This window comes from Triturus cristatus, chromosome 3_2 (assembly GCF_964204655.1).
Source record: "Triturus cristatus chromosome 3_2, aTriCri1.1, whole genome shotgun sequence".
In the NCBI taxonomy this organism is placed as follows: Eukaryota; Metazoa; Chordata; class Amphibia; order Caudata; family Salamandridae; genus Triturus; species Triturus cristatus.
Genome location: NC_140584.1, coordinates 552,347,754 through 552,371,161, shown reverse-complemented (window position 1 = coordinate 552,371,161; position 23,408 = coordinate 552,347,754). Strand labels below are relative to the sequence as shown.

The window sequence follows — 23,408 nt, the reverse complement described above, 5'->3', positions numbered from 1 at the left end:
TGTTGTGTTGAGGAGGTAACAGAGTCCAATGGCGTGCTGGTGGACGGAGCGGGTGTGGAGTAGGAGGGACATGACCTGGTTGTTCTGACAGGGTCTGGTAGGTGGGCAGCGCTGTGTAGGCAGTTGGAGTTGCACACTCAGCATGCACAGGTGTCATGTGTGCGCTTAGGGGTTGCCTGATAGCAGGCGGTTGCTTGTCTTGTGGACATTGCTTGGAGGGATGGCTGCAGCATGAGCCTGTTGTGTGACGTGGGTCGTGCAACAGGTGTATGTAAAGGAAGGAGTGTCAGGTTACTCATGGGTCACTCCGAGAAAATGTATGAAGAATCAACAAAAATGACGGCCACAGGATCAGGCAACAACATGCAGAGCTGCGCACAGGAGACACACTGTCAGCAGGCGTTGACATCCCGTTGTGGGGAGCAACCTGCACAAATACATACACAACCAGGTACTTCATGCACAATAGAGATTATTAGCCATGAAGAAATGCATGTATGTTGCCGAAGTACACATACACTCATATGCTCAATCTTTGACAATTATGCCATAGATGACGCATGCAAACTGGCAAGAGATCTGCAGTGACAGAGATGAGGCACTTTGGATTGTGCTGAACACCTTTATTGCACAAACTCACACAAAGGGAAATGCGTCCATACAAACAGACTCACAGGGCACTTGACAGAACATGTGGGATATACGCTGGACCCTCCCTTCACAACACGGATGTTGTAAATCTCAATGAACTGGCACACAAGTCAAGGGGATGAGCCAAACACATCCTGCTGCACACGGAGAGGCTGCAAATCACCATAGAGCCAGTTGTTGTGATGTCCCACACTATGTCCACCCGTAGCATCAGCAATGTTTCAGAGGCAAGGTTTACGCACATTGATGCCCTCATCAGACTCCACACTCCACTACAGATGACTGTCAAGAAGGGTGACTATCATGTCATGGGAGTGATGCTACATGTTATATGCTCCATGGTGAGAAGACATGTATGCATGGTACCACAACATGCACAGAAGCAGTCCCCACACTTTCCCAACCCGTACCACCACCAAAAAGCCTTGCTGCAATCCTTACCCAAACTGACAGTTCCACATGTCCGTGCATGGAATGCTGATTCAGCACACGTTACAATCCTCATGAGGAATAGCAGGAGGACAAAGATGACATGAGCAGACAACAGGCGCAAAAACCTGGGAATGACAGACACACAAGAAGTCACCTAAAACAAATCTCGCCGCACACATGCCTGTTACGAAACATGAACAATGTTGGACACATGCAAATTTCAAAAAAAGTCTCTCCGCAAAACTGTGTGGCATGACATCATCACTCGAGTGACACATCAGTACACACATCAAAGTCACTTTGCATTCAGTCAGCTGGACACACACATTGCAACACATGCCACTCAATGCTACAAGCTTGTACACTCATACCCAGTGACTCACCATTATGAGAAGAAGTTGCGTATGAGCTGACTACGGATATCATCCTCCTCCTCCTCATCACTTGCCTCGTAACCAAGCCCTGGATCCTCCACGGGTGGGTGTTGCTGCTCATCAGGATCAAGGATGAGTGGCACTGCCTTCTCAACGGCCATGTTGTGCAGCATGCAGCACACAATGAAGATTTTGCACACCTTCTCCGGTGCATATGGGAGGGACCCACCTGTCTTGTCAAGACACCGGAATCGGCTCTTCAGGAAGCCAAACATCCTCTCAATCACTCGCCTGGTCTGCCCGTGTGCATTGTTGTACCTGTGATCTGCAGCTGTTCTTGGGTTGCGGAGAGATGTCATTAGCCATGGCATGTTGGGATATCCAGAGTCCCCTACATGGAAACATCATGTAAATAAGTGGGTCAGGAGATGCCGTAAGAGCCAAAGATACCGCAACACACAGGACCAACAGAGTATACCCACCAACAAGACATGCTTGTTCGTTGTGCAGCCGCAGCTTCATTTGTGGCACCCTGCTACGCCTCATGATGTAGGCATCGTGTGCTGATCCTGAAAAACGTGCACAGACATAGGAAATCAGCATTTTAGCAAGACACACCACAAGGGCATTTATTGAGTAGTAATGTTTACGGTTGCGATAGGCTTGCTCCTGTGCCTGTGGTGGTACCAAAGCCACATGTGTCCCATCAATGGACCCAATGACATGGGGCATCCCTCCCAGGGCATAGAAATCACCCTTGACATCTGTCAACTCCTCAGGAGTAGGAAATTTGATGAATTCATCAAGGTGCTCCAACATGGCTGCCAAAACATCACGCAGGACACGGCTGAACATTGTCTGTGACATCCCACCAACATCAGCTATGGTCAATTGAAACGTACCTGTGGCAAAAAAATGTAGGGCTGCCATCATCTTCATCTTTGGGGTCAGCGCAGTAGGATACCTGTGTCGCAGTTGGAGGTGTGGTGCCAGCCTGTCGGTCAAGTCCTCAATCAACTGTTGAGTGAATCTGTAACGTCGGATGCAGGCACGTTCCCTCATGGCAGCCAAGTCTGGCATTGTTCTTGCGACAGGCGGTGCCCTGCAAGACATTGTTAGGAATCATGAAGATTGAGAGTCTGCCAACATCAATGTCAATGAACATAGGACATGCTAAACTGCTACTAAACATCAGGTAACTATGGAATCTGGTGTGTGCAATACATCCAGGACACATATACCTGCATGCTGGCACTCCTACGAAAAGCCAGATACACCTGTTGATTGTCAAGTCTACATGACATGCCCTGAAATGAGCTGGGGGCAAGTCTGAGTGAACAGCCAGAGATATCACCGGAGTGACACACATCCACATAGCTGCATTGGAAGGATGTCATCTCATCCAGACAGTTGACTGCAAGGCACACGCACAGGTCACATGGAATGTCAAATGTACATATGACACACAGTGCGATGAAGGGGTACACGTGACAACAATTAAACACAGCCATTCAGACGATGCAGACATGTATGCCTGGGAAAATATGATGTCCGATGCACACAGACCCTACAGCCGTGGGAATTCACATGTGGCATGGTGTGCGTAGATGTGTGCCATGCCCATCTCCACACAGACCCATGCTGGATGCACCAACAGCAGATGCAGTTGACGGAACACTAACAGCAAGCTCATGGGAACACATGACACATACCTGTGGGCACACTGATCGTGACATGTCAGTTGATAGAGTGTCCCTGTCCCTGGCCTCAGGAGACAGGTGCGGGTGTTGATGACGGTGCCATCCCACTGCTGCTGTGCATGACACAGTTGGACTACAGACACACATGTGGCAAGTGTCAAGGTGATGTGTGCCACATAGTGCCCCATCACACATGACATGTGTACACAGGTCATCACACATCAATTGTGCAACTAGATGAGATGACCTGTGGAATATCACTGGCTGACACACCTAGGGCCTGCACATGAAAGTATGCAATGACTGTGTGCCATGATCAGTGAGTGTGTCGCACCCCTCATGCCACCTGTTGACTTTCAATGCCATGTAGTTAACACCATGAAGATCAACAAACAGAATGGTGAAGTGCCAGAAGATTCTCACAGGAAGAGAAGGACTTGTCGTCAACATTTCGGTCTTGAATGTCACTAGTCGCTTAGGACCATCATAGTAAAGAGGAATTACAGAGATGAATTCTCTTGTACTAAAAATGTTAAAAAGTTAAAAATAAGCAATAAATACACCTCTGAACCTATATACCAGCTCAAAATGCCTGTGCACCAATGGTGACACTCAAACATATGAGATGAAAACTGAAAACTGCAAATGTGTTGAAGTGGAAGCAAATCTTAGAAGTATCTTTACAAAAAGAATAGTAAAAGTTAAATGGATCCCAAGATGAATCAAAGGCAGAATGTACTCACTTTGAATAATCAGTCACAAAAGGTAATTGGCACAAATGAAATGTAGGATGCCGTCTGTAAGTTAACCAGAAAACGAGTTAATATACAAAAAACATAATTTTGACCAAACAGGTTTGGGAAACTCACCTATACCTAGACATTGATCAGGTTGTAGCTTAGGAAATGGCCTAGAATTGAATAAATGCCATTTGAAATGGGGCTGAAAAAAACTAATTCCACCTAAAGTCAAGAAAGGAAATCCAAGAACTTAGAGGGCCCAATATGATGTCTGCCTGCCCTTGCAAGGGAACCAGGGACCGACCGCCGAAGGTGTGGCGGACCTGCAAGTGGCATTAGGATGCCCCCGCCACACTGGCGGGCGCATCCCACATTTTTTACATCGTGACGGGCGGTGCTGCAAGCAGCACCCGCCGGTGCCTGCCACCTTGTGCATGCAAATGTAGGGGGGTACCATGGGTACCCCCCAAGTGCCCCCCACCCCTCCAACAACCTGGGGGCCCGCAACAGGCCCCCAACACAAAAGACCGGATGCCTTTCCATGGTGGCATTGCCGCCATGGAAAGGCCAATTGCCGCCTGCATCCTAATATGGATGGCGGTGTCTTGCAGACACCGCCACCATATTGAAGCCCTTTTCCACACGGTCGCCTCTCCGACCGGTGGTAAACTGGCGGACGGTCTTTCCGTCCGCCAGGGTCCCCACCACCATCGTAATATGACGAGGTAATTGGTAGGCGGGCGGTGACATATGGCAGGCGGATCGCCACCGCCAGACAGGCGGTGGCGATGCGCCCGCCATCCTAATGCCCCCCTTAGCATTGAGAAACAAACAAAAAGAAAGTCAGAAGAGGGGACATGGTAACTCACCACAACTGGAATCAATCAGTGTGTGAACCGCCTTCTACACAACGTTTATGGTCTAAGTTTGTAACATGTACTTCTGCATTTAAGTTCGCTAAACGCCAACCAGACAGTCACAGAGACTAGGCCGGCAGGCGTAGAGGCCATTCTAGGTGGAAGAAATGCATACTGAGGCATTATCTATCTTGCAATCAAGGATGACTCAATTCATAGATTGTCCTTAATCAAGTTGTAGTCAGGATTAAACAACACCAATAAAGTAGAAATAATTGGGTGCGTCACAAGTCGTTGATTATAAAGAAATTAGAGACTGACGTTTATTCAGGGATTACAGAATTCTATTTTCTAAGGACCTTATTACAATTTTGATGGTCCATGAGCTGCCTACCTGCGGTCAAGTCCGACGGCCGAAAGCTCGGCAGTCCGACCGACGTATTACGAGTTTGGTAAATTGCTATTACAAAGACCGCGTCTGAACCGCCGACACCACCAGCACATCGCTAACCACCGGAGTCAATGTGGAGTAAAAGCAGCTGCCATAGGGTGGTACAGAGGAGTTTCACCGCCATCCGTATTATGAGTTGGCTTTCCAACAAGCCGACAGCAACAGTGGGACTTCCAGCTTCAAGTTGGCAGAAACAAAGGATTTGGGGTGCGTACTCTTCCCTTTCCTGTTCTTCCCATCAGTTTGACATGGATACCTTCCTTCAGGTCCTCCCTCCACACCAGCATCCTCACCCCGAGGATTAGGACCCTGTTTGAAGTGATGTACAGTGAGTCCTTTTTGTGGCATATACCCATTTACTGGTCTGTACGCAAATGAGCCAGACTCCAGCAATGGGTAGGTGGAATTTTTCCACATGTATCATGCATATGTGTGCATTCGACACATGTGCAGTCGATATGTTCACATAGGCATCGATACATATGGAAAACTAATCATCACTGCCACAAGATCTCCACAGCCACACCTCCGGCACTGTGGTAAATTCATACTACGGCAGTCTGAAGACCGCCGGCACTGTGGTCTACTGGCGGCCACAGACACGGTGTTGGGGCTGTCGGATCGCCAAACTCGTAATCAGGCCCTATATTAAGATTCGATTATTAGTGGTAAATAGAAAACTATCATAGAAAGGGAAGTAGAGATGGGATCTGCTCATACAAATGTGCGCTCATACAATGGCCTTTTGAATACTAGTTTTCATTAAGGGGAGGAATTTCATTTTTTTTTCTGCAAGATAGATCTACTAAAGGTCTACAATAGACAGAAACAGTTGTTGGACTTCCAAATTATCAAACAAGAAAGTAGTGGAATAGTGAAAAGCCTTAAGAATGAAATATCTGCTGTACCTGACAGGCTACCAAAATGATTGTTTAGGATCCTTTCATCAGTGAAGAGATCTTTGAATGGCATTTTCAGTGAACAGGGTAAGGATGCCAGACACTGTAAATCACACAATTCTCTCTCATTGTCGAATATGGGTTTGCAGATGTATGTGAACAATGGAAGATGGTTTATGAAAGTTTTTTCAGATTTATTTGAGAAAGAACTGCAGGGGTGTATCATGGGGAGGGACACTTATAAAGACACATACATTAGTCATAGTAATGAATGAACAACAAGAAAACCTTTCTTTGAAGATCATTAGCATTTTCACAAAAATAATTTGAGATGGTCAGCAGGAATATTCTTCGGAAGACCTTCTTAATAATTAATTCACCCTTTAATGTATTTTTGTGCCACAGTCACTGTGTGTTTATCCCAAGTGCTTACATAATGGTTGATTGCAAGTTGACAAGTACCTTTAACATAGTTAGAGTTCTGTACCATTTTACCATTTGCTGTCTTGATAAAACTCTTGGTTACTTATATTCAAAATCATAAAAACGTAATGGATTTAATTATAGGGGATGTATTTTCACTGTATGATATCCTTCCCAGAAATCCTAGCAAACAATAGCTGGGTGTCCAAAATATTCCTTGAAGTTTGAAGCATACACAGGATATATCTTTCTACAGATTGACTATGATTGGGAAATTATGCAGAGCCTTAAAGATAATAAACTACTTCTGTGCCCGTCTAACTAAATTATGATACTTAAGAAATGTGAACTTCTTCTTAGAGCAGGTCATAGGGTTGTGGCAGAACCAAGCTAGTGAAGTCGATAAAAGCCATGCCTGGGTTGTGAGAGACCTGAAGGCATACTTATTTCCTTTTTCTGATGCTTTGATGAGTTAGTTCCAGATTAAATGCATGCTCTGTTTCTGAATTCAAACTCTATCGACACGTTTCCTAAAGGACATTTAGTTTAACGGTGGCTCATTTAAAGCATGGTGGTGGTCAGCCAGCCTCCTAATCATTGAAGACTCTGCATTCCTTGACCTACAGAAGACAAAAATCCATATTAAGAGTTCCCGGGGTACTTGTTTGGGATCTCTACACCAAGAACACAAAAGGTGATGGGAAGAATGATTGCAAATAGTCTGACACCTAGTAATCTCTACACCTCTAGTGCATTCACCAATAGAGCAGATTTAGTAAGGCTGAGCTGAATGGCAAGTCATCACCATGTTTGTTTCCCTACTTGCTATTCAATTATTTTTAAACAGAAATAAAAGAAACCAGAATGCAGCAAATTTTCTCCTCGGTTTTCTGATATGGAGAAATAATGCTGCATGTCAGGGTCAATGTTTTTTAATCCTCAAGCAAGAACAATTAATGATGGTCACCCATCATGTTGATTGGAAGACCAGGAGAGAACCAGCGATGCAGTGCCATTGGAGTGAGCTGAACAGACCTCCCCAGGATTGAATCACGAAATTGGACTTTTGTAAAAATGCTGCAATTTTTACAAAATGCCGGCAAAATATTTTTTTAAAAAAGAAAAAACTGCAGGTCACCCTCTCTTTACTGGCTCTGTGCTGCCTCTGAGCCAGTAAAGAGAGGGTGAGCAACAGGCCAGCAGGCAGCAGAGGTGTTAAATTCCTGTGCTACCTGACTTTGAAATGCACCGAGCCCTCTCCTGAACAATTATCCTGCAGGCCGCCTCACACATTTGTCTTCCCTCTGTGGACCCTTGAAAGGCTCTCCTGTCCCCCATCCTCCACTGCACTTCTCTCCCCTGGCTCCTCCTTGTCTCCCGTTAACCCCTAACCTCCCCCATGTCTCCTAATTGTTTTTTTTTACTTACCCTCAACCTTCTCTGCTGCCAACCCCCCACCGTTGCTGCCCTGCACGCATAGATTGTCTGATGCCGAAAAGAGCAGATTTCATGTTATGTTCTGCTCTCTTTGACATCAGACACCATGCGACTCCAGGATATGTGCTGCTGGAGACTCTGCAAAGTTACAGACTGTGACATAGCACAGTCTCCAGCAGTGACAGAGCACAAGCATTCGGTATATTTGTGGCGGGCACATTTTTTGAGCAACACAAAAATACTGCACATTTTATGCTTTTAGGGCTGCAAATTTTGCTTTTTTTTTTGGCTGTGAAATTTGCCGTCCACAGCCACAAAATCCTGAGGGGTCTGGCTGAAGCTCCTCCTTCGGAACCTAGTTTGGAAGGGCAGAAACAGTGCAAAGTGTTGGCAGTTAGCCCATCAAACCAGATTCTAAGGGCTAAATTACGAGTCTGGCAGTCCGAAGACTGCCATACCCATGGTAGTGCGGCGGTGGCGGTACAGCCACTGCTGCACTGGCGCTCCGACCACCCAATTACAACTTGAGTGGTTGGACAGTAATTGGACCATCGGCTCCACCAGGGAACGGACGTTTCCTGGCGGTGGCATGGCGGTCAGGGGCTATGTAATATGCAGGTGGTGCAGCTGCCACATGGCCATGCATATTACAAGTTTCAGGACCACGAGCGGTTTTATGGAGGTCTTACCTCCATGGAAAGGCTGGCGGTGCTGAAGCAAATCGCCCCCTGTGCCCCTCAGCCTGGGGATGAATGTAGGGGGGCACACCATGCTGCAGCACCCCAGGTTCCTGCACAGCATGAACCTTCAAGTCCATGCTGTGCAGGAACGCCATGTGGCATTCCCATTACAGTGCCTCTTTCAAAGGCGCCACCACCTTTGAATGAAGCATCGCAGCAGGACTGCCACACCACCTGCTCGCGAGACCACAAAATTACTTATAATCTGTCAAGCAGGCGGCAGCGACTCTTGGCAGAGTGGGCGTGCGGCAGTGGAGTGCCGCCCGCCCCCACCTTCATAATCAGGCCCTTAGTAAAGCTCATAAGCTCTAGAACTGAAGAGCGCATGATGTTTCTCAATCAGATAAGGAACTGCAAAGAAGTGACAGCGTACCGCTGCATTTAAGCTCTAATATGCCTTAGTGCCTCTCTGTTTCACACTAACAGATAGTAAGGACCTCATTTGGAGTTCAGCTGTAATGGGGCATTCTCCTACATCTATCCACCTGCTCATATGCTCCTGTGAAAAAACTTGCAGAGTTGAAGTAACATTTTTGCAGGGGGGTTTCTAAGCCAAGCTCCTCTTTTAGAGTTTGTCTTTGAAAAGGACAACTGGCCCACCATACCACCATGCAAAGGGGGCCACGCATCTATCTTATTTTTTTGCCAAACACACTTCCACTATGTTAGTGGAAGCACTTCAGCAAAATAGGCACGAAAGTCTAGACTGGGCTGGTCAGACAATGTGGGACTGGCAGAGGCACCTCCTCCACCCCCTCAGCTCCATTGAAGCCTCAGCACCAAAAGATAAACAAGCATTTGCAATGCAATCGGTCTCGCATTTGGGGCCTTATATGTATTTACCTATGCAGCACATTACTGTGGGTATAGTAACATTTACCGTTCTAACGTGCATGAAGCAGGGAAAGGGTGCAGTACCACAGGTTCCCCATCCTGTGATTCTGGATGATTCACTTAATCTCCCTCTGCTACAAAAACAAAATAAAGGTGAGCTTGTGTAATGCAACTGGTGTGCATAAATAGCGCTCCAAAAACCTTGGGGCGAGTTTGCTCTATATTTAAAAAAGCTGCAAAAAATTAAAATGTGTAAGGTATTTATACAAATTTCTGCCTACTATCTCTTTTTGTCTTGCTTTAATTTATTCACGTTTTCATATTTGGTGTAGAACATAATCCTTTGGCATTTTACAATTGTTTACTGTTCGCTGACGAAAACCATCCAAGCAAGGGGAAGGTGTTTGTGATTGTTAAACATCTTTGAGAGATGGCTGTCTTAGGCTGACAACAACAAAGTAAATAAAAGACACAATGATTTTCGACTGTAACTTTGTTTTGCTTGGTCCAGACTTAATTCAAAAGGGTTAATCCTCGATCTACTCCCCAAATCTGAGGAGCCATGTGCCATCTCGTACAGATGATGTCAGGCCCTAAAGTGCAGGGAAGAGAACCACGTTCCATACATAGTTTACTAGAAGCTAAAAGCAAACACCCGAGCAGTGTACTCTCGCGTATTGACACCCTGCACGCCCCAGAGTGAGGGTAATAGAACCATTCACCAGGTATAATAAACACTTTATAAATGCTAACACCATACCATTATAGTGTGTGAAGTCACAGTGCACTACCAGCAAAATAGACGCAGTAGGGCAGGAAATGAGCTAGACAGCTATCTCACTCCATGTGATCTGATTGCACAGAGCCACGTTTCAATGCTGAAAACTAACAGGACTATTCAGCAATAATCACCAAAAGGCAGTGAGCTGCCATTAAAAAATGCCTGGGCCGGGATTAAGTTTAAGACGTTGGCAATGCAGAAGGCGTTCTATTTTATAAGGACATTATGGACTGGTATTGCTCTCAAGGAGTGGTGATTACAGCCATTAAACAAGTGGTCCCGCACATCTTTCAAGCGTCTGAGCATCACCTGATGTCTCAATATGTGTATCTGGCCTGGCTGCGCAGGGATAAAACAGGGATCCACTCCACGCTGAAAGGAAGATGGCAAACACTCAAAATAGGTGTCCAGCCTCATAAAGAACACCATTGCTGACTTTCAAGTCCTTCGGAGACAGAGAAAAAAAGCGAAGGCACTGTCAGGCCGCCTTTGGATTTGCCAATCCGGGATCGTGCAAAGGGATCAAGAACTGCAGGCGGATCGGAGCCTGGAGCAGAACGGTCAGCTGCGGGCATCACGGCGTTGTCCGCAGTCCCCGAGTTGTGAAGGGGTCAGGAGCGAGGAGTGCGGTTTAGGCGGCCAGCAGCGGCGTGAGGCGAGCTCGCTGCAGGTGTGGAAGAGACTTGAGCTCAGGAGGAGTGGGCAGCGGTGAGTACCGAGCGCGCTGCCCGGATATTGAGCCCAGGGGTCTTTGTGGTGGCGAAGAAGTTCAAGGCGGCCAGCAGCAGCATGGGGGCGCATGGTCAGTGACTGGCTACCGCCCCCTCCCTATGACCTCACCAACCCCCGGACACAGGAACATAAAAACATGGTATCTTTGGAAGGCGGGAGGTTGCAAGACCCCCCGGCCGTATTTATTAAGTATTAAAACAATAAACTTTATAATTGCACGATAAACAGTTGTACAAAAATCAGCAGGACATTAGATACATTATTGTCAACAGGTGTGAGTGACTATCCTTAACAAAAACTCTAATACAGATTGTTTCCTAACCGAGTCTAACATCCTCCTCTGCATTTTTGTATACTAACATTTCTGGGCCATATGGCAAGGTCGCTAACCGGTGTCAGGTCCTACTAGCTGCGCCTCCCCTAAAGATGTGCGCATGCGCAGCCGGGCCCGGTAATTAACCCGGTCCACGCCGTGAACTTCATTTACCCACTAAAGGAGGGCCCTTACTCTGCGCCATTCGGTGACGTCATGAGTATGCGCGCGCGGGGTGGCTACCAGCCTAAGGAAAGCGTGACTCTCCAACCCGCGCCCCTTTGAAGCACCAGTTACCTTGCCCCTGAAGTTCTAGGAGGGGCCAATGACCCCTCCCCCTGGGCGGGAACCTCCATAGGATGATGCCCGCCCCCTCAGACCTTAAAATAGTTGCTCACCGGTCATGACCTTACCGCACGCCCCATTCCTAATAAATACGACGACCTATGGGAAAAAATTCTAAAGGACAACTACACTGACTAAATCATACATCATGTATAACACCGTAGAGCTACAAAAAGGGAAAAAAGGGGCCTAAACACAATTGCAGCAGCAACACATAATACAGTACCATTCACTACAATGGGAGAGAAAGGCCTACGAGAAATCATCATCATCAACATAACATTCCAGATACAGTATCGGTCACTACAATGGGAGAGAAAGTCCTACAGAAAACCTCATCAGAAAAGAAACATTTCAGTTACAGTTTACAACGCCTGAAAATTAAGCTAACAACATCCTAGCAATGTACACACTAAATCGGACTAGTAATGCATCAACCGCGTACTCCAGGGATGGTGGGTGGGAAAACAAGAAGCCCTGAGCCCAGGGCACGTCCGGTGTGGGGGAGCGACCAAAGGACCAAGAGGGTCACCTGGGCGCTCCCCGCTTCTTTATCCCTCGGCAGCCCGCCCCCTCCCCCCCGACCCGGATGTCGATTAGCGACATCCGGGTCAAGGGAGGGTGGCAACCAATCGGTGGCAGGGCGCGCCCCAAAGGACACGCCCCACCCCCGAGAGGTCCCGGAGGTAAGGGCGGTCGCCGCACCGCCATGCGGGCGGGGCGGCCAAGAGCCCCCCCTTTTCAAGTGCGCTGCTGTCCTCGAGGAGGCAGGAGCCCAGTCATCAATCTAAACCTGGCCCCTAGGCACCGGATGCTGGATGCGCATGGATTACGGGCACCAGCAGACAGCAAGAAAGACGCACAGTAAACACTCGCACTCACCTTCCTCGCTATCCTACGTTGGCGGTGTGAGAGGCACGGAGGCTCAGAGATGGCGAAGGTTGTTATTGCGACAGAAAGCCCACTGCTTAGTTAGCAGCCACCACAGCCAGACGGAAAAACAAGAAGATAAAGGCACACATGCAGAGTGTGCGTACCTGCTCACTCCTGCGGCAAAACTCCGTGGGAGTATACTTGCGTGCGAGAAATGTGGGACATGCACCCACAAGTAGCCATTTGTAGGTTACGATTTTTAATATTAAATCGATTTTATTAGAAAAGCACAGAGCAAAGCTAACAGGCGCTTACAACCCCATGGGCCGGCTGAGATCTGATCAGGTCGTGATAACGAGACAATGAAGGAGAACATACCGACTATTAGTTAACACAGCATGTCGCCTACAACCCAAAGAGGGCCGGCCGCGTGGAAAGAATGGGGGAGGAGGGAGGCGATGACCGCCACCCCGGTGCATGTGTAACCAAGTGTTACAGTATGCCGCCAGCCATACAAGCTGCGGAAACCGGCAGCCCGAGTCTGATCATAGTTTCAGAGCAGTGTTGGTTTTGATAAAAGACAAAAAAATTATAACAGACAAAAACAATTCCCCTCCCACCCCCACGCATCCTCCCCAGTGAGCAGGAGGCAAAAGGAAAGAGTTTAATCCATGAGCACTTTAAGGTGCAGCACCTCCATTGGGCTAAGGGGCCAGCGCAACCCACCAAGATCCATCGCGCTATGCGGAGGGAGTGCTCTCAGGAATTAGTATCAGAAGCCGGAGGTAGCTAGGACAAGTTAGTTCCCGGAATTCAGTGGAGAGGATGGCTATGAATGGGGCGCAGATCTTGGCGTAGTCTGCGTAAGTCCCTTGGGTGGCCATTGAGAGCCTCTCCATACCTAGGAGATACCAGAGTTGGTGCAGCCGTTGGGTATGGTCCATGACCCTATCTGATTTCCACCCAGCTAGAATCACTCCGTGTGCAGCATTCAGCGCAAGTGCCATCTGTCTCCCTCTAATAGAGCGCAGGGGGTAGGTCAGCGCGTTGGAAAGGCCTAGAAGAGTGTAAGCTGGGAGCCCAGGGATGGTGGTATGGAAGACCTTATCAATGTCGTCCAGTATTTGTTCCCAGTAACGCGTAAGCTTTGGGCAATGCCACAGCAAGTGGATGAGGGTGCCAGGGCTGCCACACCCCCGCCAACAGAGTTCCATTGCAATAAGATTGCCACTTGGCGAGTCGAGCTGGGCTATAGTACCAATAGGACGCAATCTTAAAGGCAGTTTCCGCGTGGCCCATGGTGCGTGCAGTGTGGTGTGCTCGGTAAAAAATATCTTCCCATTCCTTATCGGACAGTGTACGCCCCAGTTCCTCCTCCCAGCATTTCTGCCCTGCGAGCTTTAGGAATGCCCATTGTGAGAAAGGAGTATATTTCAGAAATGAGCCCCCGATCATCCGTTTTACGAGTGAGTCATTTCTCGAACGGTTGCATTGGTCGGTGTGCCAGGGGGCGAGTCGCCTGATCTGAAATCCAATGAGTCATCTGGGAATGGAGAAAGAGGTCAGAGCTACGGAGGTCATAGTCCTCCCGCAAGTCCTTAAAGGGGATGAGTCCCTGGATGTCGAATAAATGCCCTAAGCGCTTGCAGCCTCCCTCCAGCCAATGCACTGCTAGCTTTTTGTCCATCCCAGGTGGGAAGGCGGGATTGGAGAAAATTGGGGTCATGGGCGATGGAAACGTGGTCAGGTTTGCTCGCATTGAAACCCTATCCCAAGCGAGCATTGTGGGGCAGGTGACAGGTGAGGAGTAAAGTCTCCAGGCGCGCAGGGCGTGGAAGCCAGGCGTCGCGCCAGATGTGGTGGCCCGCCACCGTCTGGTCCATGAAGACCCAGTGTTTCTCAGTCGTAGGGCGGTTCCACTCCACTAGGTACCGTAGCAAAGAAGCTTGGTAGTAACGGGTGATATTAGGGAAGGCGAGGTCGCCCTCCTTCTTAGTGCGTTGGAGCAGAGTCTTTTGTAAGCGGGGGGAGATCGGACCCCACATAAAGTGCTCAATCGCAGTCTGTATATGGCGCAGTGAATGTAGGCGGGCTCTAGAGGGAGCGTTTGAAATAAATATAAAGCCCGCGGTAAAACGTTCATTTTGACAGCGGACAGTCTACCGAACCAGGTCAAAAGCAGATGCCGCCAGTTGGCCAGGTCAGCTCGATTACGAGAGAGAAGGGCTTCATAGTTCACGGCAGCTGTTGACGCGAGGCTTTTGTGAAGGACCAGACCGAGATAGGTGATGCCATCCGATACCCAATCGAAGGCGAAGTTAGCTAGCAAGGCATCTACCGTCAGTTGAGCAGCGGTGAGGTTGAGCTATGAATGCTTGCAATCCTTTGACCAAATATAGGCCCCAGTCCAAATCGCTCCAGGGTTGCGAATAAATACGGTCAATGCACACGGTCAAAATCCTTTTCGGTGTCAACCGCTAATAGTAAGGCTTCTTCTTTGGACCGTTGCACTTTATCAATTAAGTGGCAAAGTCATTTGGTGTTGTCCCCACATTGCCAGCCCATGATGAAGCCCGATTGGTCCGGGTCGACCAGTCCAGGCATATGGGAGTTCAACCGAGCAGCCAAAACGCTAGAAAACAGCTCCGCATCGATATTAAATAGGGAAATCGGATGATAGGAACTGCAGAGTTCCAAATCCTTCCCCGGTTTAGGGATGACCGATATAGAGGCCTGTAACATTGAGGCTGTGAGGGACCCTGTATCCACGAAAGAGTTGAACAAGCGCGTAAGCAATGGGGCCAATTCGACAGAAAAGGTTTTTATTAAAAAGAGCGCTAAAGCCATCTGGGCCCGGCGCTTTCATGGTCTTCAGTCGAGCAATGGCAGAGATCACCTCCTCAATCGTATGGGGGCCTCCGCCTCATGCGCGGGGAGGGGAGTGACCACCGCTCCTCGAAGGAACTTAGTAGGATCAGTCAACAGGGTATGATCCGCAGTATAGAGAGTCTTATAAAAAGAACGGAATGCCGACATCATTTCTGCGGCGGCCGTGATTGCCGACCCGTCTTCTCCCCGCAGTGCCTTAATGGCCTGCGTTGCCTGTTGACTGCACAAACAGTGAGCCAACATGCGTCTCCCTTTATTTGAGCCCACATAGTATTTATAATTCAGTCGCACTACCGCGTGTTCGGCTTAATCGAGGTCTAACCGCCAAAGCTGAAGGTGTTCCTTTTCCAACTGCCTCCAGATTCTGGGAGCTCCAATAAGCTTGTGAATTGCTTCTAGCTCTCTGACCTTAGCTTCCATTTCTGCACACTTGGACTGTCTGGCTTCATTTTCGTAAGCTGATTTGGCAATCAGCGCTCCTCGCACAACTAGTTTAAGCACCTTCCATACCGCCAATAGCGGTGTAGCGCCAACGCCGTTAGTTGAGAGATAGTCAGTCAAACAACGCCTAATGTCTGTCACTACAGCTGGGGAGCGGAGCATTGAGTATAGCAGGTGCCAGTGGGAGGTGAGGTGGGATCGCGCAGCGGGGAGACGCATGGTCAGGGTAATATGTGCATGGTCAGACAAGGAGCGGGCCTCAATAGTGGCAGCTGTGGTGCAGACCCATGCCGCAGGAGTAACATGGACATGGTCTAGACGGGCATAGGTCTTGTGAGCGGCCGAGTAATATGAAAAGTCCGGCTTGTCCGGATGAAGGCAGCGCCAGGCGTCTCGAATCCCTGCATCGCGCAACCAGTCACCGCCACCCGCTGAAGGGGCTCCCGCATCCCCGGTTCGTGAGCCTGACCGGTCCAGCCCAGTGTCCATCACTAAGTTGAGGTCACCTCCCACCACAACTATGGGGTCGGGTGTGTGCAAGACTTCCGCATATGCATCTAGTAGAAATTTCTCCGGCTGGACATTAGGGGAATAAATAGAAGCTACAGTAAAGTGTGAGTGTCCCACAATAAGGTGCAGCGCAAGGAGGCGTCCTTTGATCTCAGCAATGGACCCTACCACCGAACCCCTGAAACGTTTAGAGAGCAGGACGGCCACCCCGCCCGCTTACTATTCCCAGAGGACCAGAATTGTAAGGGAAAGTGGCTGTGACGCATGCGCTGTTTGTCGTTATGGAGTAGGTGTGTTTCTTGAAGGAGACAAACATCCCCACCGGAGTGTTCAAGTAAGAAAAGAACCGCTTTTTGTTTGACAGGATTGTTGAGTCCCCGGTCATTGAAGCTAACAATCTTAAGATCCATTTAGAGGGGACAAGTCAAATAGCAGAATGGCTGGGGAGCCAACTGTGAGAATTGAGGGCTGAACCAGAGGAGAGATCACCAGGGGAAGGAGGTACACCATTGGATAAAAGCAAGCACCAAAGAAAAAGAAGCTCACTGGGGAGACGACCCTCCCGAACCCTGAAGGAAAGACCCGCCCCAACAAGAACCAAGAAAATTACTTCAACAAATAAGTCATGACCAAAGTCTGTCACAATGAAGAAAGTCTAGGGGATCGTGGCTGCGGCTAACGCCAGCCTGTGGATAGTTCGACAAGCGTTCACCTCAATGTTGAGGGACTATCAAGACGATGAACCAGAGAGGGCCTTCCATCCCTCCAACACCCCTTTGTGAGCCTGCCGCAGAGCCATCCATTGTAAACCTCACGGGGTAGCAGGGCATTCTGTGGCTTGTGATAGAGAGGAAAGTACAGCCTCCTTCTCTCTGTCTCTCGTAGCTTGATCGGGTTTCATGACCGGTGTCGACTTGCCCACTCGCTGCCATCCTGATGTGTGACATGCATGCTGAGAGTTGGGCCGTTCCTCGCTCTCTGTAGATGCGGCTTGCTCTAGACCAAGGAGCTCCATAGCCTCCTCCAGTGATCTGATCTGCAGCAGCTTGCCCTGGTGTTAGAAGATCAGGCAGAACGGGTGGCCCCATGAATAAGGAATGTTGTTCTCGCACAGATGCATAGTCACAGGTTTGAACACCCACCTCTTACCCAGAGTAGAGGCCGCTAGGTCCTGGAATATAGCTGGTTGGTGTCCGCGAAAGTTTATGGGGTGGGCTTCACGTGCTTTCCGAATAATGCGCTCCTTTAATTGAAAATCGTGAACACACACCAGGATATCTGGAGGGGTGCTTTATTACCTCGAGGGAGGCCCACACGATGGGCCTGGTCCATTTGAATATTCAGGGTCTCCTCAACCCCAAGGATTCGTTGGAAGAGTGCACTGACGTAAGCTCTGACATTCTCATATTGTTCCACCTGGGGCAGTTCTCCAGGTCCTCCCTATGGGCCTGGAGATCGATGTTCTGCTCTCTGAGGCGCAGCATGTCTTGCTGCAAGTGGTGGAGTTCTTCGTCCCTGTTAGCGTCATGCTCTTCAAGGGTTGTCACCCGTTCTCTGATTTCATCCACCTCGCGTCACACGTCTTTGAGATCCGAGGCCAGTTGGGACCTAAGTTCTTGAATATCGTCCTTTATGGCTGCAAAGAGCTCCACCATAAAGGCCTTAGTCGCGGGGGAGTCGTCGCCCTCCATTTTCCTGGCCCCTTTCTCACTTTGGGCCATGGATTGGCCAGGCTGCTTCAGAAGGAGCTCTTTTAGCGATTTCTCTTTGCGGGCTCGCGCTGCAGCCATGGCGTGGATCCCCCTCACAGGCACGACAAGTCCCAGCGGTCACTCTGGTTAGCAATGCTGGTTTAGCTGCACTGGCCCTGCACGCTTTCCAGAACAATGAAGCCCTGCGTGACCGCCTGTACAGTTTCTCTTGGAGACAAGGCGTCCGCCAACTTGCGGACCGTTAAAGCCTCACAACGAGCCCAATCCATTAAGTTATGCGGGAGTATGTCCCGTCCTTGCAGGCCACTGCACCGGTGTTGCCCACCTCTATTCCCCCGCAGGTAGCTGCACCGGTGTCGGTGGTGCAGATCTACCAAGGACAGGGTGGTGGCACCATTGCTCCGCCAACACACACCTCAACCACGCTGTGGCCTGTGGGTTGCTGACCGCTAGGGACCCAGTCAAGACAGCTCCTGTCCACCGATCCACGGACTGACACACCCTGGTCTAGGCCTGCCGCCCGCACCTCACCTCAAGCTCTGTCCGCCGATTTACGGACCGTCTAGGCCACTCCTCAAGCCCATTCCCTTCACCGTTGGGCGCGCTAAGACACATGATGCCGCGGGACGCCCACCGCCCACTCTGGCCTCCACCCGGGGGGTCAGCCATTCCTCTCACCTGCTGGCACCATTTTAGTGAGCTCACCGGGGCCGGATCGCTATCACTGCGTTTAGACGTCACAACTCACAGCACTCAAGCTTTGGCCATGCACCATGCAGAGTTCCGAAGGTCAGTGTCCATCGTGGCTGCTATCGAGGCGCGTGCTGTCCGCCGATCTGCAGACCGACTATGCCAGACCCAGATCCGGTGACTCCCGCGCACGCTACCCCCTCAGCTGCACCCCGCGAGGGCCGCCAGCCAGGAACGCACGCTACTGGCCGTCGCCTGGGTCCCGTTACACTCGGGGGATTTCTGCCCCCCACAGAAGGCGATCAGGCTACCACGGCTGTGTCAGAGCCAAAACCAGGCCGGCCGCACCTCTGGCTGGCCGCACACCGCACTCTGTCGAGTACGGGCCTCCGCAGGCACTGAGTTTCCTGCCTCCACCAGGCGCTCTCTCCGCTGTTTATCGGCCACACAGTAAAGCCCGCCCTAGGCAGGCTGTGATGTCCTCAGCGGCAGATGAGGGGCACTCACCGCACCGATGCACGCCCTCCCGGGGGGGGCCGCGCCGCCTCCCGACCAGAAGGCAGATCCGAGTAGGCCTCTAAGTGACGAAGGCTCGGAAGCAGCAGCAAGGTACCAATTCGGCGGCGCGTTCCTCCACTAAGGATCCCTGAGCCCCTCTGCAAGCTCATTGTCTCAAATCATAGACGGATAGCCCCGGGAGCAGGCGATATTCCGAAGCTGATAAACGGCTATGCCGGAGGGACACGAAACTGCGTCCTACCGCGCCGCCATCTTGGACACGCCGGCTACGATTTTTAAAGGACACACACACAAGCAAATCAAAAGCTTGGAAGGAGTCAGACTCCACAAAGTAAAGATAACAGCTTGTCTACAGCGCTGTTTAGGCTCGACCTAAAAATGCCATAAGCTCTCGCTGAGCCATATATGCATTCAGGTGAAGTCAACAAGGTTTGTCACCCAAGATACTCTTTGGGCCATATTTCATTAGACAATGTATGCTCATTCCTATATCATCATGATTTGATATGTAGGGGTTGTCAATGCACTTCTCACTTTTGCAAATACTTAGTTTATTACATTCATAGGTGTTCTTTCATACGGTCTAGTTTCCCATTATTCATTTTACTACTTAATTGCCATCAATGAATTTCCTTTATGCCTTTAACAGAGATGGCTTGTGTCAGCCTGCCACACTTTTCCCACCATACGGATTATGTTCAAATCTTAATTGGGAAGAGGTAGTTGTTTGGAAGTATCTGAAGCAATGTCTAGCGCTCCGATTTAATGTTAGGGTGTGGGCGGGTGCAGGTAGGGCCAAGAACATCCATATTAATGCTTAGTCCTCCTAATTGCAATTGGCAGCAGGCAGGGCTGGCAGGTCAATAAGTTGCTCTTAAATTTAAAAAATCTTAGCTCATGTCAATTCTTCCTTCATTTCTCAAGACATTCAGCATTCAAGCTACAATTAATGGCCTGAATTGAATTGTGAAGCAAACTTCAATCTAAATCAAACTATCAACTACTTCTGCATGATCAGCTGCAAATATTAGCGTGCTATGTGGATAATCACAACGCTACTTGAGTCACTTTAATTCATGCAAAAGTGAAACACATATTTTACTTATCAACATTTTTGACGTGGGTTTAGCTCTAACAAAAATGTTAATTCGCATTTTTTTCCAAGTTAGCCTTCTTAAAACACTTATCAATTTTAACCCATTTTTGGATCACCAAATATTGAGGCCATCTTTTACCTCAGCCCTCAGAGCTCCTCCATCCCCATAGTGCTTTGATGTGAGCATAAGATGGTATACTTAGCATTCAATCAAAATTCATCATGGGAGGCTCCAAAACGGTCCTGGTACTCTGGCAGAAGAGCACCAATGTGAATATAGGGACTTTGATGAGGGTACAGCAAGATAGGGTCATTGATATTATGACTCCAACAAGGGGACACTGTTACTGGGGTCCAAGGAAATGGATTCTGTCACTAGAATACTGACACAGGTAAATCAGCAGTGACACTGCACAATAAAACAGAAGCCCCAACAGCGATAAGGAAACAGTAACAAAGGAACTTTGATGGGGAGCACAGACACTAATGATGGGGCAGTGCACAGAGATGTTTCAATGGGAGACTGACACAGGGATTCTAGGACAAAAGGATACTGGAAATAAGGTAGAGGGTACTGACACAGGAACACTGACATGGAGAAACTGGCACCGAACGTGACACTACAAACACTGTCAAAGGGGCACCAACAGTGAGCTAGGGATGTTGATATGAAGAAAGTGAGAGTAAAAGGTTTACACGGGTCACAAACTCTAACACTAGCACACTGACAGAGCAGCACCAGAAATCACAAGGCAACACTGAAACAAGAGCACTCATTGTGGGACACTGTCAGTTGGGCACAGATGCCAGGACACAGGAGCAGAAACAACTAGGGTACAGATGCTTCAACACAACAGCAACAATGACATAACATAAACATTCTAACACATGAGAAGTGACTGGGGGCAGGGGTACAACACTGTGGTGCTGACCTGTGGTTTGCATTGGGGCCACTGACACAGGGATTTTGACACAAGGACACTGACGTAGGGACACTGGAATTGATTCTGACACTGGGACACTAGCATGGATATTGGTCATTGCAACACTTCCAAGGGCTACTGCCACAGTGTCACTCTCTTGGTACATGGACAGCAAGCATGGAAAGCGAGCAGGGAAACAGACACTTCTTTACTTTCAGCAAGAGACAGCATTTTGTTCTCTCGCCTGCTGAAAGCAGAGCAGCTGTTTGCTATGGTTTGGTGGGAGCGGTACCAAGCTTCAGCACACTGCAATGTCCGGGGGATGGGAACACCAGGACATTGGTGGAGTTGGCCCTGGGAGGTAGCAGTACCCAGGGACATCTAGGGCTCCTGGGGGGGGGCCACATGGCCGCCCTCCTTTGTTCCAATTTGCCCTGGGGAGGTGGTGGTCACTGGGCCGGGGGGCCGCAACCGACCCCCTTCATTCTTGTATGAGTGCCCAGTTAGGTGGTGCTCCCCAGGGCTGCACGGGTGGGTGGGAGCCTCCAGCACATTATGATTTATTTTAGCCCTAGGGGAGGGGCGGTGCCTGGGGCTGCAGGGAGGCATAGGTCCTCCCCTGAATTTTTAAAAAAAATTAATATTTAGTGTATGTACCCTGGGGAGCTGGCGGTCCCCGGGGCAGCGGGGGGGCTGAGTGGACCCCCCCATATTTTTATACAACAGTTCTCTGGGGAGGTGGCAGTCCCTGAGGCTGTGGCCATAGGACCTCCCCCGCATTATCTTTAAATTACATTTGTGCCCCAGGGAGGTGGCGGTCTCCGGGGTAGCGGGAGAGCTGCAAGATTCCCCCGCATGTATTAATGATAATGCCTCGGGGAGGTGGTGCTCCAAGGGGCTTTGTATAGACGTAAGAGGGGGCCCTGTGCCCCCCCACCTACATTTCCACAATGCTCCTGGGACCTGGCCCACCTTGGGGTTATTCCTTTCTTTTTAGAATTTCGTCATGGATCAAATAAAAATAAATGCTTTTCCCCCCAGCAGGGTCCCTGAGGGACCCCCACCATATTCTGGGGGGAAAGGGTATTCCTACCTTGACCCTTTTTCTTTTTTTAAAACTCTTTCTGGGACTCAGCTTCAAGCCGAGTCCCAAGATAGCTGCCAACACTTCCTGGTTGAAATGCTGACAGCCAATCAAATTTTAATAGGATTCACGAGTCCAATGCAAGGGCTCGCATACTCATATATCTATATTTTTTAAAGATAGATATCTCAAAAACTACTGAATGGATTTACACTAAATCGCAAAAAGCATGCTAGGTGTAATTCCATTCAGCTGTTCAGGCTGTAGTCGTGTTCAAAAAATTAAAAATCCCCATGGACTTAACATGGGAAAAAGTTGTTTTGGGACCCCCTAAAGCGGAGCCAAATTATTTGAAAAAACTTTGGTCCTAACCATAACCACCTACTGGAAACTGTGTATATATATATTTATATACATATATATATATATATATCACGATCTCCGCATTCGAGCAGCAGCACAGCACATACGGACACGGACGGTGTCATTTGAGATGTCATCAGTGATGTCACTGACCATGTTATGAGTGATGTAATATGTGACATCATCAGCAGTGCATTGCGGGCGCGCGAGTTATAGTTCGCTCAACTAGCTATAACAGGTGAATTTCTCTGGTTTTTATGAGTCAAATGTCCAACTAATTATAACGTCCCTGAAACCTATGTTTTTTTTTGTGAATTTCAAAGGTTTTTTAAATGCTAATTCCTAACTATAAAGTCTGTAAAACCTGTTTTTTTCCGTGAATTTCGAAGGTTTTTTAAATGTTAATTTCATATTTTAATGTTTATATCACCTATATTTTTTCTATTTAAAAAAAAAAAAAAAATTGGGAACTCTATTATACTTCTTTTTTTTTTACTTAAAAAATTAAGTAATGTTTTATATCCTCCCCCAAAAATAGATTTTATTTTTTTATTTTTTTTAGAAAACTGCACTCCCATACCACCAGTAGTGTACCAAGC

The 23,408-nt window shown here is 48.8% G+C and overlaps 1 protein-coding gene across 2 annotated transcripts in view; it reads right to left on the bottom strand.

Moving 5' to 3' along the window:
• DCDC1 (doublecortin domain containing 1) overlaps window positions 1-23,408 on the bottom strand; it is a 1,503,674-nt gene that overhangs the window by 469,781 nt on the left and 1,010,485 nt on the right. The window lies entirely within an intron of this gene.